This window comes from Bombina bombina, chromosome 4, assembly GCF_027579735.1.
Source record: "Bombina bombina isolate aBomBom1 chromosome 4, aBomBom1.pri, whole genome shotgun sequence".
Classification (NCBI taxonomy): Eukaryota; Metazoa; Chordata; class Amphibia; order Anura; family Bombinatoridae; genus Bombina; species Bombina bombina.
In genome coordinates, this window is record NC_069502.1 from 417,397,126 (window position 1) to 417,411,681 (window position 14,556).

At 39.5% G+C, this 14,556-nt stretch overlaps 1 long non-coding RNA gene across 1 annotated transcript in view; it reads right to left on the reverse strand.

The window, feature by feature from the left end:
• The window catches only part of LOC128656366 (uncharacterized), a 448,845-nt gene that overhangs the window by 100,736 nt on the left and 333,553 nt on the right, over nt 1–14,556 (reverse strand). Inside the window, exon 6 of the long non-coding RNA XR_008401994.1 lies at nt 12,261–12,431. This is a non-coding gene — a long non-coding RNA (uncharacterized LOC128656366). The remainder of the gene's footprint in view (nt 1–12,260; nt 12,432–14,556) is intronic.

Consider the following 14,556-nt stretch of genomic DNA (forward strand, 5'->3'; position numbering starts at 1 on the left):
ATTATTATTTATATTGTAGCTATATTAGGGTTTATTTTACAGGTAAGTATTTAGCTTTAAATAGGAATAATTTATTTAATAAGAGTTAATTTATTTCGTTAGATTTAAATTATATTTAACTTAGGGGGGTGTTAGTGTTAGGGTTAGAATTAGCTTTAGGGGTTAATACATTTATTAGAGTAGCGGTGAGATCCGGTGGGCAGATTAGGGGTTAATTATTGTAGGTAGGTGGAGGCGACGTTGGGGGCGGCAGATTAGGGGTTAATAAATATAATATAGGGGTCGGCGGTGTTAGGGGCAGCGATTAGGGGTACATAGGTATAATGTAGGTTGCGGCGGTGTACGGAGCGGCAGATTAGGGGTTAATAATAATATGCAGGGGTCAGCGATAGCGGGGGCGGTAGATTAGGGGTTAATAAATATAATATAGGGGTCGGCGGTGTTAGGGGCAGCAGATTAGGGGTACATAGGTATAATGTAGGTTGCGGCGGTGTACGGAGCGGCAGATTAGGGGTTAATAATAATATGCAGGGGTCAGCGATAGCGGGGGTGGCAGATTAGGGGTTAATAAGTGTAAGGTTAGGGGTGTTTAGACTCAGGGTACATGTTAGGGTGTTAGGTGCAGACTTAGGAAGTGTTTCCCCATAGGAAACAATAGGGCTGCGTTAGGAGCTTAACGCTGCTTTTTTGCAGGTGTTAGGTTTTTTTTTCAGCTCAAACTGCCCCATTGTTTTCTATGGGGGAATCGTGCACGAGCACGTTTTTGAAGCTGGCCGCGTACGTAAGCAACGCTGGTATTTAGAGATGCAGTGGCGGTAAATATGCTCTACGCTCCCTTTTTTGGAGCCTAACGCAGCCATTCTGTGAACTCTAAATACCAGCGGTATTTAAAAGGTGCGGGGGAAAAAAAGCATGTGCAATTACCAAACCTTTTTCTAGAATGACTGTGTGAGTGGTTGCATGTGTGTGTGTACCTACCAATCTTCCATCCCAACTGAACTTCTATTCCTCTCAGTTGTTCTGCTTATATCATGTGATTTTTTTTTTTACTTGGGACAAGCTGACATTATTGAGAAGAGTAAATTAATTTGCATATGTAAAGACCGTGGGGTAGATTTATCAATGGTCAAGCGAAAATGATAGAGAATCATGTCCGCTCGACCTCGCCAAATGCCGTCAGCATACGCTGTCGGCATTTATCATTGCACAAGCATTTCTAGTGAAATGCTTGTGCAATGCCGTCCCCCGGTCACCAGCCGCTGCTAGGAGGGGGTGTCAATCATCCCGATCTTATCGTATCGCAATGATTTCAGCACGCTACCTAGAAGGTGGCAGAGACGTTAAGGAGCAGCGGTCTTATGACCTCTGCATCTTAACTTTCGTTTCAGACGAGCCTGAAATGATGGCCATAGAAAGCAGCATCCTCTTCTTGATAAATCTACCCCCAGTCTCTTTGTTGTTAGTTTATAACTTCCCATTTGTCCTACCACCTGGGTCAATAATCACATCCTTCCTTAGAATGTAGACCTTTGTTATACATATACACAGACACACATATTTTATATCAAATATAGGTCTACGTTCATATATATATATAAATATAAAAAGGCCAAAGAGAGCACTCGGCCGTTTTCCAATGTGTGAAAATTTATTCCATGTGAACGTTTCGGGGAGTGACCCCATCATCAGAAACAAAATCAAGCATAACAATCAAGTGTAATGGCCCAGGGCGCCAACCAATCGAGGCAGGTATTTGCAAGCACTCGGGAGGTATTAAAAGATCAATTTATTCATACAATAAAACAATATAAAACAATATAAACCAATATTTCATGGATCCATGATGGTTTTTCATCTACATAGAGTTTGAAATTTTAAAAATCACAGGTGAGTAATATATTAAAAATCATAGGTGAGTAATATATTAAAAAACAATGGTATTATACTCCGGATTGTGATACAGAGATCACAAAAGAAGGCCCAAACTGAAATATTAAAGGTGAAAAAAATATGAGTGTCAGAGGGCAAATTCCTGTAGTGAATCCTATGAGTGTAAATATGTATATATGTATAAACAACGATGTGAAGGAAAAAACTGTGTTAGAACTTCATGTGCAAATCAAAAAAATATAAATAACAGGGACGTGTCTGAAATATCAATCCAAAAGAGTATGTGTAATACTATATCAATCCGAAAAAAAGAAAAAAAGGAAAAAAAAGGTGTGGGAAAAAAACGTCCTGTCTTTAGGTGCAGGCTGCGTGTGGAGATGGTAAAATAGCAAAGAATTATTGTATATATTAAAAAGTATCTAAAAAAAATCCAAAAAGTGTAAGTTGTGAAAAAGGGGGTCTAAGAATATATGTGGAAAAAGTCTATGGTCCATTCAAAAAAATGCCAAAAAATGTGGAAGATGAGTGCTAGCAACAAAAAGTCAATAGCATTTTTTGGCAATTTTTTAATGGATTTTTTTTAGATACTTTTTTGATATATACAATAATTTTTTTGCTATTTTTACCATCTCCACACAGCCAGCCTGCAACCTAAAGAAGGAGTTTTTTTTTCCCACACCTTTTTTCCTTTTTTCCCTTTTTTCGGATTGATATAGTATACACATACTCTTTTGGATTGATATTTTCAGACACGCCCCTGTTATTTATATTTTTCTGATTTGCACATAAAGTTCCTAACACAGTTTTTTCTTTCACATCGTTGTTTATACATATATACATATTTACACTCATTGGATTTCAATACAGAATTTGCCTCTGCAATCATATTTTTTTCACCTTTATATTTCAGTTTGGGGCCTTCTTTTTGTGATCTCTGTATCACAATCCGGAGTATATACCATTGTTTTTAATATATTACTCACCTGTGATTTTTAATATATTACTCACCTGTGATTTTTAAAATTTCAACTTTATTGTGAAAACCATCATGATCCATGAAATATTGTTTTATATTGTTTTATATTGTTTTATTGTATGAATAAATTGATCTTTTAATACCTCCCGAGTGTTGCAAATACCTGCCTCCGTTGGTTGGCACCTGGGCTTATCATAATTCTATTGTTCACTGGGGGCATGCTAGGGTGCACCTCTCCTGGGGCTATAGGTATATAGGTAGGCACTTATACCAACTTCCTATCACGATAAACAATCAAGTGTACTCACCAAACTATGACATTATATGTGGTGGTATGATGCAGACCGCCATCCCCCCCGTGTGCATGCTGTTCCGAAACCGGAAGTGATGGTTGACGTCATCACGTAGAGTTCCGGGAGGCCCCGCCTACTTGCTATTGGACCATTGTGAATAAACAAAAAGGTTTGCCATAGTGAGTCTGAAACAATCTAACTGTATGGGCATTATAGTGATACCTAAAGAAAAAGCGGTATGATTATTGGTAACTTCCGCTCAGTGTCAATATGTGTTTATCTTGTAGAGTGAACTATGGTTGGTGTATGTGTTTCGAATAAAGCACAAAATAAAAAGCAAGAGTAAAAATCAGAGACCGGAATATGACTGTAGGGCAGACTGTAAGAATGTATAGCTAGCTAGGGGGGAACTAAAAAGAAAGTCAGAATAAAGAAAATGGAAAATAGGCCATTAACAGCCTAAATATAATAATATTTTTAATATTTTATCCATGGCTATGGCTCATCTAATATGTAGGAATAATACCGTATTAATCATAAGATTAGGGAAAACAATTATGAGTATATGCAAAATTTTAAATAGAATAAATGCCCTAGGTAAAGATAAAAAAGTGAAAATATGGAGAACTCTGTAAGGGGAGAAAGGAAGAAAGAAAAGAAAATATGAAGCAGCTATCCTGGATAAGTAGGTAATGGTCAGGCCTTTGTATAGGGTGGCTTAGAGAGTATGAGGACTAATTGGGAGGAGGGAAGAGATCCAAAAAGGACCCCATGTTCAATAGACTTATGTTTAAGCAATTAGGTCCATGTTAGAATGCTAAGTTATGTGGGCCTCCATAGACTAACACTGTTAGAAGGGACCCCTCTGGCAGGTACTTTATATCTACTAATATATTATAACTAAGAGGGGCTAAGGGTGGGCAGAAGATGCCCATTTGTATATGGGCAAATATCTATATCTATATTAGCTCTAGTGTTATAGATAGCAATGACAGTCCAATTGTGTATTTAAGTCCAGTGTCCAGTTCATATGTCCATACTGGCTTCATGTTGGAGGAGGAGTTTCCCTCTATCCACCTCCTCTGGTGAGTGGGGGGACATGATCTATTAGTGTGTATTTTAGATCTTTTACAGTATGTCCTTTTAGCAGAAATGCCTAGCCACCGCTGGTCCGATTGACCCCTGTCGATTGCCATCCTGATCGTGATCTGTGGTTGGCCATTCTCATGCGGAGGTCGTCTATTGTTATGCCCTACGTAAAATAGGCCACAAGTGCAAATGTAGCAAATAGAACCACATACTGGGTGGTACACGTCAGTCTATACGTCTATACGTGATAGTATCTCTTTGCCCATAGGGGGGTGGGTAAAATAAATGCCTGTAGTTAGCCCGTTGCAAGTAGTACAACCCCTACAGTGGTAACAACCCGGCCTTCCCTGTAGCCAGTTAGCTTTTCTGGTAGCTGTGGATTGGGTCTGTTTGTACCAGGCTGTCTCTGAGTGATAGTGCTCTTTTAAATCCCACCCTAAGGACCTGTTATGTTTGTTAATGGGAGGAATTGTTGTCTGTTGCTAGTATCTGCCAATTTTTCTGTAATATCTTAGATATCCCCTGTTTGTCCTGTGTATATGTTGTTACAAAGGTCATGCGGGTCTCTGCTTCAGTCCTTTCCCCTCTATCACCTCCTTTCAATTGTTCTTTGATTTTCCGTAGCTCCTTGGTTGGATATCCTCTATTTTCAAATCTGCTTTGCATTTCATTAAGCTGTATGATGGTATTCGTGTTTTCTGTATTGTTCCTTATCACTCTCTTCAGTTGTGAGATGGGCAGGGCTCTTTTGAGGGCTGGGGGGGGTGACAGCTGGTGTAAATGGAGGATCGAGTTACGATCAGGTGGGTCTTTCTAAATAGTGTAGACTGTATGGTCCCTTCTTTTTTATAGAGTCTAAAATCCAAGAAGTCTACCGTCTCTATGCTGTAGTTGATCTTAAACTTCAAGGCTGGAAATACCATATTCAATGCCTGGTATCACTTCAGTAGTTCTACTTCTGTGCCTCTCCATATAAGTATCAGGTCATCTATATATCTTTTAAACAATACGATCCAGGTGTCTTGGAGAGGCCATAAACAAGTTGTCATAAGATGGGGCCACATTGGACCCCATTGCTGTCCCTGTTAGCTGAAGGTAGATGTCCTTCTCGAATTTGAAGTAGTTGTAAGTTAAAGAATACTCTACAAGAGTCAGGAGTACGTCAATGGAGGGCCCCACATAGGGGTATCTTAGAAGTTGGTTCTTAACCGCTCTGAGTCCCTGTTGATGGGTATACAAATGATGTTGATAGTGGTATACAAACTTGTTACATCGAGGGTCACAAGTATATCCTCATCCTGTATACTGTCCAGTTTACTGCAAATTTCCAGCAGGTTATTAGAGTCTAATAGGAAGGAATTCATCCTTCTCACGAGGGGCTGTAGATGTACATCAACAAAGATAGCCAGAAGCTGGATCATGGATTGTATGGCCTACACTATCGGCCTACCTTGTGGGCTTTCCAAGGATTTGTGAATTTTCAGGATGGTGTAAAACACCGGAAGTCAGGTAATCCAGTTCCTGAGTTGTTATTTGTCCCTCCTGTTGTATCTTTTCCAGGTAGATGTCAATTGTTTTCTTGAAGGTCCATGTAGGGTCCATAGGGAGTTTTCGGTATACCGTGGTATCCTCAAGTTGGGATAGCACCTCATCCCGGTAATCTTTATAATTAAGGATAACTATGGCGCCTCCTTTGTATGCCTCCCGTATGATGATATCTGGATCTTTGGCAAGAGTTTTCACCGCTTGGTGGTCAATTTTGGAGAGGTTGTTGTATCCTGTATCCTTATTTCCCCGTATGTGATTGTAAAAATCTCTCTGGGTTAGCCGCTGGTAGGTACGGATGCTGGGATTAGTACTGCTAGGGTCAAATGATTTCCTCTTGAATGTGGTTTGATCCTTGTAGACTGTTGTGTCTCCAAAATATTCCTTTAATTTTAATTGGCTGTGGAATTTTTGCAAGTCCACAAAAAGGGCAAAATCATTTGTGCCACATTTGGGTATAAAAGTAAGTCCCTTGTTTAAGACCCTGTATTCTACCTCCGTGAGTGTCCTAGTACTGTAGTTAACCACTATATTTAAGTCCTCAGATTGTTTTTTGGGGGGGTTTGGCCTTTGTGGCCCCCCGTCTAAGATGTGGCTGCGGCCTCCCCCATTTTTTGAACGTGTTGTAACCCCTGTTGGATTAGTCAATTCTTTACTGGGCCTACTAGTGACATGTTCCTCCCCTGAACTCGCCCCTGAGCTATCCACTGTGTTGAGCGTAGCTGTTTTTTTATACCTTGGGCGTCTTGGTCGTCCTGGGTATTCCCTCTCCCTTTTCACCGGTAGACAGCACTAGTTCATTTGTGCCATACAGATAACACTGTGCTCACTCCCATGGGGTTATTTATGAGCTGATTGGCTAAAATGCAAGTCTGTCAATAGAACTGAGATAAGGGGGAAGTCTGCAGAGCCTTAGATATAAGGAATCACAGAGGTAAAAAGTGTATTAATATAACAGTGTTGGTTATGCAAAACTGGAGAATGGGTAATAAAGTGATTATCTTTTTTAAACAATTAACATAGACTGTCTCTTTAAGACTACAGCTTGAAAAAGGTTTTGAATAGGAGGTAGAACTGTATTAATAGTATTGGGGGCAAGAGGTGGGTTTTAAAGATTAAAAGTGATTAAATGTTGGGCAAAATATTACAAAAGATTTGGCAATAAAAAAAAAAAATCAAGACTGAGATTTTATCCTCAAAATAGTTTCCCTGGATTCCCCCCCCCAAATGTTTGCAAATATAGGATTGCTGGTTTAGAAGGACATGGTTGATACAGAAATTTATTTTAACTACATTTTATGTTTTTTTGCCATTGCTTTAAAGGGACATTATACACTAGAGCAGTGTTTCCCAACCGCGGTTCTCAAGTATCCCCAACAGTCGTGGTTTTCATTATAGCTGAACCAGTGCACAGGTGAAGTAATCAGCTGATCAGTAACCAACCTGCTCTCATCCATCAGCTGATTATTTCACCTGTGCACTGGTACAGCTATAATGAAAACCAGGACTGTTGGGGGTACTTGAGGACCGCGGTTGGGAAACACTGCACTAGAGGATCAATTTATAAAGCCCATTTAGGGTTTTTGTAAAAATGTATAGTTTTGCTTATTTTTAAATAGCATTCTTCTGATTTTCAGACTCCTAACCAAACCCCAAAGTTTTAGATTGTATACTGATGTATACAGACTTTAGATTGCTTCCGTTTGTATAATGGATCCTTTAATATGCAGCGGAGGGGGAGGTTCTGCTATTAGCCCCCTTCAATGGGTGTCCCAGGCTTCTCATTAACATGTTTTTACACTGGGTTTTTATATCAATATCTTTGCATATTTTTCGTTATAGTAATGTCTATTACATGTAGTTAAATGAAAATTGGTGTATACTGCCCCTTTAACATTTTTATAGTTTCATAGAATCTGAGAAGACAATTGCTTGAAGATTTTAACATTTTCTAAAAAATCTCAAGAATATGTTATTTCCACTTCTGATCCCACCCATCACCTGCCTACTACTCACCCACACCACACCCACTACCCCACCTCCTCTTTGCAAATGTTTAGCCATTGTGAAACACCGTATTGTGCAGTCATTTTTAACATTTTTTTATTTCAAACCATTCAAGTATTAAAAATATACACATTTGCAGGCCATTTGGCACAGTGAATAGACAGCACTTAGCTCAATTGACTGGAAAATGTGTAAAATGGGAAGGTACAATCTAAGGAAGCAGAGATATAAAACAAAATGGTCTAAAGTCCAATTTGCCTTTTTTAATTGTGCATGAGTAGTAACCTGAGCAACTAACCATGGGTGACCTTTATCTTGATTAATGAGACAATAATTTGAAATAGCTGATTTTGCCTTCTCAAACTGCCATCTATAATGAATTATTTGCTATAGAAAAGCTTTGTAATCAAGATATAGTGGCAGTTTAAGAAAGGGTCCCTGCAGTTATTTTGAAAACAAAAACTTATAACATGCTTGTCTGACCTAACTTCAGAGATGCAACTTATTTGCTACTGACGGCCAATCGGCCTTCTCTACATGTCACCCTATCCCCTCATTTTGTATTGCCCCTAGACCTCAAATGAGCCACACTCTTGATGATGACACAACAATCACTCACTATCTTTCACTACTTGCCCCAGGTCAGTTTCTAATATATATATATATATATATATATATATATATATATATATATATATATATATATATATATATATATATATAATAAAGAAGAGGCTTGCACTCGCTGGGTTTGTGAAAAAAGTGCTTTAATTAGCACAAAAATGCGACATTTCGGGGATCAATCACCCCTTCATCAGACCAAACAAAAAGTGAGCAAACAACAGTGTATAAATAAGGTGTTAACCCCTCCCCCAACTCAGAATAGGACAACCCCACATAGGTCATGTGTTATATAACCCATCATTACTAAACACAGACGCCTAGATTTAGAGTTCTGCGGCCAAAGGGGTGCGTTAGCTACGCTGGCTTTTGGTATTGGTATTGAGAGTTCTCTGAAGGGCTGCGTTAGGCTCCAAAAAAGGAGCGTATAGCATATTTACCGCAACTTCAACTCTCGATACCAGCGGTGCTTACGGACGTGGCCAGCTTCAAAAACGTGCTTGTGCACGATATCCCCATAGAAAACAATGGGGCTGTTTGAGCTGAAAAAAAAACCTAACACCTGCAAAAAAGCCGCGTTCAGCTCCTAACGCAGCCCCATTGTTTTCTATGTGGAAACACTTCCTACGTCTGCACCTAAAACTCTAACATGTACCCCGAGTCTAAACACCCCTAACCTTACACTTATTAGCCCCTAATCTGCCGCCCCCGCTATCGCTGACACCTGCATATTATTTTTAACCCCTAATCTGCCGCTCCGTACACCCCCCGCCACCTACATTATCCCTATGTACCCCTAATCTGCTGCCCTAACATCGCCGACCCCCTATATTATATTTATTAACCCCTAATCTGCCGCCCCCAACGTCGCCTCCAACTAACTACACTTATTAACCCCTAATCTGCCGACCGGACCTGAGCGCTACTATAATAAAGTTTTTAACCCCTAATCCGCCTCACTCCCGCCTCAATAACCCTATAATAAATAGTATTAACCCCAAATCTGCCCTCCCTAACATTGCCGACACCTAACTTCAAGTATTAACCCCTAATCTGCCGACAGGAGCTCACCGCTACTCTAATACATTTATTAACCCCTAAAGCTAAGTCTAACTTTAACCCTAAAACCCCCCTAAATTAAATATAATTTAAATCTAGCGAAATAAATTAACTCTTATTAAATAAATTATTCCTTTTTAAAGCTAAATACTTACCTGTAAAATAAACCCTAATATAGCTACAATATAAATTATAATTATATTATAGCTATTTTAGGGTTAATATTTATTTTACAGGCAACTTTGTATTTATTTTAACCAGGTACAATAGCTATTAAATAGTTAAGAACTATTTAATAGCTAAAATAGTTAAAATAATTACAAAATTACCTGTAAAATAAATCCTAACCTAAGTTACAATTAAACCTAACACTACACTATCAATAAATAAATTAAATAAAATACCTACAATTACCTACAATTAAACCTAACACTATCAATACATTAATTAAATACAATACCTACAAATAACTTCAATTAAATAAACTAGCTAAAGTACAAAAAATAAAAAAGAACTAAGTTACAAAAAAAAAAAAAAAAATATTTATAAACATTAGAAAAATATTACAACAATTTTAAACTAATTACACCTACTCTAAGCCCCCTAATGAAATTACAAAGCCCCCCAAAATAAAAAAATGCCCTATCCTATTCTAAATTACAAAAGTTCAAAGCTCTTTTACCTTACCAGCCCTGAACAGGGCCCTTTGCGGGGCATGCCCCAAGAAATTCAGCTCTTTTGCCTGTAAAAAAACACATACAATACCCCCCCAACTTTACAACCCACCACCCACATACCCCTAATCTAACCCAAACCCCTCTTAAATAAACCTAACACTAAGCCCCTGAAGATCGTCCTACCTTATCTTCACCATACCAGGTTCACCGATCGGTCCTCGGAAGTGTTGATCCAAGCCCAAGCGGGGGGCTGAAGAGTGACGTCCATCCTCGGGCTGAAGTCTGGATCCAAGCGGCGGCTGAAGAAATCCATCATCGGGCTGAAGTCGGAAGTCCATCATCGGGATGAAGCCTTCTATCAAGCTGCATCTTCAATCTTCTTTCTTCTGGAGCGGAGCGGAGCCATCTTCTTCCAAGCCGACGCGGAACATCCTCTTCAACCGACGCCTACTCGCCGAATGACGGTTCCTTTAAATGACGTCATCCAAGATGGCGTCCCTCGAATTCCGATTGGCTGATAGGATTCTATCAGCCAAACGGAATTAAGGTAGGAATATTCTGATTGGCTGATGGAATCAGCCAATCAGAATCAAGTTCAATCCGATTGGCTGATCCAATCAGCCAATCAGATTGAGCTCGCATTCTATTGGCTGTTCCGATAAATACAAAGTTGCCTGTAAAATAAATATTAATCCTAAAATAGCTATAATATAATTATAATTTATATTGTAGCTATATTAGGGTTTATTTTACAGGTAAGCATTTAGATTTAAATAGGAATAATTTAATTAATAAGAGTTAATTTATTTCGTTAGAATAAAATTATATTTAATTTAGGGGGGTGTTAGGGTTAGGTTTAAAATTAGCTTTAGGGGTTAAAATTTTTTATTAGAGTAGCGGTGAGCTCCGATCGGCAGATTAGGGGTTAATACTTGAAGTTAGGTGTCGGCGATGTTAGGGAGGGCAGATTAGGGGTTAATACTATTTATTATAGGGTTATTGAGGCGGGAGTGAGGCGGAGTAGGGGTTAATAACTTTATTATAATAGCGGTGCGGTCCGCTCGGCAGATTAGGGGTTAATAAGTGTAGGCAGGTGGAGGCGACATTGTGGGGGGCAGATTAGGGGTTAATAAATATAATATAGGGGTCGGCGGTGTTAGGGGCAGCAGATTAGGGGTACATAGCTATAATGTAGCTGGCGGCGGCGTGTGGACGGCAGATTAGGGGTTAAAAAAGTGTAGGTAGCTGGCGGCGACGTTGTGGGGGGCAGATTAGGGGTTAATAAATATAATATAGGGGTCGGCGGTGTTAGGGGCAGCAGATTAGGGGTACATAGGGATAACGTAGTTGGCAGCAGTGTACGGAGCGGAAGATTAGGGGTTAAAACATTTTTATAGAGTGGCGGCGATGTGGGGGGACCTCGGTTTAGGGGTGTATAGGTAGTTTATGGGTGTTAGTGTACTTTAGAGCACAGTAGTTAAGAGCCTTATAAACCGGCGTTAGCCCAGAAAGCCCTTAACTACTGACTTTTTTCTGCGGCTGGAGTTTTGTCGTTAGATTTCTAACGCTCACTTCAGCCACGACTCTAAATACCGGAGTTAGAAAGATCCCATTGAAAAGATAGGATACGCAATTGACGTAAGGGGATCTGCGGTATGGAAAAGTCGCGGCTGGAAAGTGAGCGTTAGACCCTTTCCTGACTGACTCCAAATACCGGCGGTAGCCTAAAACCAGCGTTAGGAGCCTCTAACGCTGGTTTTGACGGCTACCGCCAAACTCTAAATCTAGGCCAGTGATAATAATATATAAACAGATATTAATATATATCATATACCAATAAAATGTGATTTGCAATATATTGCTAGAGCAAGTGTAAATAAATATAACATAGATGCCTTTAAATCAGTGAAAATATATTGAGGGGCTGACACAGTGCACTGTTACAAATTTAGTGAGAAATACCCCTTAGCTAACTAGATAAATGTGTGAATAGAAGTAGCAGAGCGGTCATACAGTTACTGTGATAACTACACATGATATTTCATGATAATAACAGCAATAGATCAATATATACCAACCACAGAGGAACATTGAAAAACTCACATTTAGAACTAAAGTTGATGTAATCGCCATTGCAGTTAGCAGAACCGCCAGACGCTGAACGCTGAAACCGGGGCGTGGCCAAAAATGGCCCTCAGAGGGAAACATCATCAGGTCCTCCCCATAATGGAAATTTTTTAACAGGCAGGCTCGATACTTGCAAGGGCAAAACACCTAAATGACAAAAAATGGATTGCTCACAAATGTAGTTACACATAATTAGCCTATTTGTGATATTATCACAGAATTTACCCACTCAGAAGTTATGGCAGATGCACTCTCAGATTGACAACCAAGGTTTAGTCAATGTGTGTATAAAATGGTGACAACCAATCATAGGCTTTGTTTATATATCTGACATAATCATGTGTATAGGATGGTAATACACACTTAGCACCAGTTGAGCAGATGCAAATTTGAGTGTAAGAACATCAACATTCAAAATAACAGCCTATCAGAAAAAATATATATTCATATAGATGAAAATAAAAATAAAATAAAAATACTTGCAATTAGCAGAATCGCCAATTTAAAGCAGGCAGGTCTATTGCCCAAATCTTGTGTAGTCAGCATAACAGAGAATACAACATGGTAGGCAATATCGCTAGCTGCAAGAAAACAATGTATAATTGCGAAAATCAATCGCATAGTAGCTAGACTATCACTTTCAATACATATGTACATATCACAAGGACTAAAAAAGAATATACAAATCAGATAGTGACTATATAGTCCCAGGATTCGGCCAACATATACTCGGCTTTAGACAGATGAATGACGTCAGCCATAAAAGTGAGAAGGGAACCATAGCTTTCCCTCATCCGCTTAGTTTTTGAATGATGTTTCCCATATGTATGGACCTGTGCAATAATGATCAAAGCATAGCCTTCATAACGAGATATGTAAATTGAACAGATCCTAAAGAGAAATAAATAAAAAATTATAGCTGAAAATCAGGGATAAGACGTGTATGTAGATATGGAATGAATCAACAATATTCATCTATAGTTTAGCCAATATTTGGGACATATGTGCTGATCGTGTAATATACAGAATGGTCACCACTTCACATACCAGAGTATATACAACATGTGTGCCACCAACAGCAGTTTATATGGTCATGATCATATAGTGGATCCTTACATCACAGACCAAAAAATATGTTTAAACAACAATATGTGATATAAGGAAAATTAGAATATGGATTAAGCCAAAGTAGGCTAATATTAGCCTACTTTGGCTTAATCTATATTCTAATTTTCCTTATAACACATATTGTTGTTTAAACATATTTTTTGGTCTGTGATGTAAGGTATATTTTCACTGATTTAAAGGCATCTATGTTATATTTATTTACACTTGCTCTAGCAATATATTGTAAATCACATTTTATTGGTATATCAGATATATTAATATCTGTTTGTTTATATATCTCTGTGTTTAGTAATGATGGGTTATATAACACATGACTTATGTGGGGCTGTCCTATTCTGAGTTGGGGGAGGGGTTAACACCTTATTTAAATACTGTTGTTTGCTCACTTTTTGTTTGGTCTGATGAAGGGGTGATTGATCCCCGAAACATCACATTTTTGTGCTAATTAAAGCACTTTTTTCACAAACCCAGCGAGTGCAAGCCTCTTCTTTATTGTATTAACATTTCTTGCCTGCACCCTGGTGGTTGCTATTTAAGTGAGAGTGCGCTTTTTCTACTTTATTTTATATATATATATATATATATATATATATCCTATACTATAAAAGGCCAAGTGTGTTTGTCCGAAGCTGTCATGCGCAGTAGAGATAGCACGAGGACAAACACACCTGGCCTAAGTCCCTACCTGTTCTGCCGACTGCGGCGAGCAGAAGTGGGCGTGGCCGAGCATGAAGGGGCGGACTCTAATGCGAAGGCCCGTGAAGGGGCGGAGCCTAGCGTGAAGGCCCGTGAAGGGCCGTGGAGAGAGCTCAAACAGCTCAAGAGAGGGGGGAGAGATGTGGGGAGAGGGGGGGAGATGTGGAGTGAGGGGGAAGATGTGGAGAGAGGGGAGAGATGTGGAGAGAGGGGGGAGGTGTGGAGAGAGGGGAGAGATGTGGGGAGATGTGGAGAGAGGGGGGAGATGTGGAGAGAGGGGGGAGATGTGGAGAGATGTGGGGAGATGGGGAGAGGGGGGGAGATGTGGAGTGAGGGGGGAGATGTGGGGAGATGTGGAGAGAGGGGGGAGATGTGGAGAGAGGGGGGAGATGTGGGGAGAGGGCGGAGATGTGGGGAGAGAGAGAGGGGGGAGAGAGAGACAGAGAGA